Source organism: Colobus angolensis, unplaced genomic scaffold (genome assembly GCF_000951035.1).
Source record: "Colobus angolensis palliatus isolate OR3802 unplaced genomic scaffold, Cang.pa_1.0 Scaffold74, whole genome shotgun sequence".
Classification (NCBI taxonomy): domain Eukaryota; kingdom Metazoa; phylum Chordata; class Mammalia; order Primates; family Cercopithecidae; genus Colobus; species Colobus angolensis.
The window spans coordinates 845,682-847,995 of NW_012121154.1; the positions used below are offsets into that span (position 1 = coordinate 845,682).

The 2,314-nt window shown below is 34.9% G+C and overlaps 1 pseudogene; it reads left to right on the forward strand.

Annotated features, from left to right (window-relative positions):
* The first annotated feature begins 530 nt into the window (after positions 1 to 530).
* On the forward strand, positions 531 to 1,733 carry LOC105501714 (annotated as a pseudogene).
* The last annotated feature ends 581 nt before the right edge of the window (positions 1,734 to 2,314 follow it).

The window sequence follows — 2,314 nt, forward strand, 5'->3', positions numbered from 1 at the left end:
TGGACAAATTCTTTCAAAACAACAGTTTTTAAAGTGACAGAAGAAGAAATGTGCCCATAACTCTGTAAATTTCTTAACTGTGTGCCAAGTCACAATAAGATGACACCATGAACTTCGAGTGGTGTCACAATATAAAGTCACATATATAGAAAGATAAAAACATCCAACTTTGTTTTTATCTATGTATCTGTAAATAAATACAACTTTCATAGGAAAACTTAACATCTTTGTGACACTAGGGTTGACCAAGTTTTAGGTACATCATGAAAAAAGTATTAATCAGTAGAGAATTATAGTAAACATAATTATTTTTGTTTATAAACTAAACTAAGAGCACATAAGTCAATAGGCAAAGTGGAGAAATATGTTTTCAATAATATATTTGACATAATACTCATCCACAGGATATTCGGACTATACCTAGAAACACAACACAATAGAAAATACAACAAATTTATCTAATCGTGTGGTAAATTGGGTTACAACCACCATGATATACAGATTGATGGATAGCATCATCAGTCGTCAATATGGGTTAAAACCACCATGATACACAGATGGATGATATACAGATTGAGAATAGCAATACTGCTATTCCAAAAATCCAAAATCCAAATTTCTCCTAAATAGAAACTCTTTGAGAACTGACATGACACCACAAGTGGAACATTCCACATCTGACACCTTTGCTCTCTGATGCATTGATGTACACAAAATTTCTTTCATGTACAAAATTATTTAAATTATTGCAGTCAAGCCTCTTTTCTCTAATAAAAGAAAAATCTGTCTTTCTGAATTAATGCTTGAGAAATGTCCTTTTCCTACTGGTTCACATTTAGCCCAAAAAAGGCATTTGATTCAACAGCATACAGCTCCTGTGAGTCCACATTCAACATTTTTGATACATTTGATCCATCTTTAATTTCTACAGAAGACAAAGAAGATAGAGAAGATGACTTAGTATTGATAAGAAGTTGATTCCCCCTCCTAATGCACAAATACATACATTTGAAACTACTGTACAGGCTAACCCATTATATAAGCTGAGACCAAAGTTAACTCTTGGAATGACTGAAGTAAGAGGAAACAGTTCTGCAATTCTGCAAGGTAATTGTGACTTGGAAGAGAAGAAGACCACCTTGTGTTTGCAGTCATGGAAGGAGAAGCAGTGTCAGGTATCTGGAGATGGCTATGCCCATGTGACCAGATAGGGAACTTGGAAAGTCCACACACTGGTTACATACACTGTCTCCTGTCCTATTTGCTTCAGATTACGGGAAATCCCTGTTACTGTGCAGTGATGCACCTTTCCCAAGGGAAACCTAAAGGCAAATTTTGCTCATGAACTCTGAGCACAAGGACAACCTCTTCTCTAAGCTTTTGCAATGACAAAAAATCCTTCATACCCAACCTGAGCAGTGGATTCACAACTTTAGTTTTGATGCCCATGACCCGTGTGGATTTCACTTCTAAAATGAAACAGAGAACTTTTAGAACATTATAAAGATCCCATGTCTTGCATGTGTTTTGAACTGTTGCTTACTATATCTCTAGATGGAACTTCTCCTTTTAGCCTGCAATATATCTGCCATGCAGTAATCTGCAGGTGCACCACATATGATGGACTGATTAACTCCCTTTACCATCAATGTTACAGGAATTTTTAAAAGTATCGTTACAAACAAAAAGTTAGGATTCACAAGTTAAAATGAGGACCAGTCAAGCCAAAGTAAACTCTCCTATCCTCAAAGGCTATTAACTAGGTCTACTTTCATGTGGATGAGATAGCACACCTATAGCAACAAACGTATGAGTGGTGGGTTTTCTCATACAGTATGTAAGCTTAGTGTTAGTATCTGTCAGATGCAATCTGCTGTTACTTATTCAGATAAATGTGGTGCCTATTGAAACAACAGGATAGAACTACAGGTATTCAGTAAGACTACAAAAACATTTTGGTGATTTAGCTAACAGTTTTTAATGGCTGTAGTAATTCAGTGAGGCAACACTGGGGCATTTGTTATGAAGAATTCTATTTCTTTCTGAAGGACAAATGCTTAATATTGGACGAGTATTTCAGCATTGTGACTGTTTGAAATTATTTTGTCTATGTTTTTCTATAATCTTCCAGAAGTAATGATGTTTGTAGTTGCTATAATTCAAGCTTTGGGAGTGCAAATAAATAAATAAATAAATAAATAAATAAATAAAAGACTGCTTTCCTTTTAAGAAAAAAAAAATTGCAAGTTTCTGCTCACAAGGGCATAGTGCAGTTCAATTAAGTGTTGATGTAGTTTATAGTTACACTCCTTTT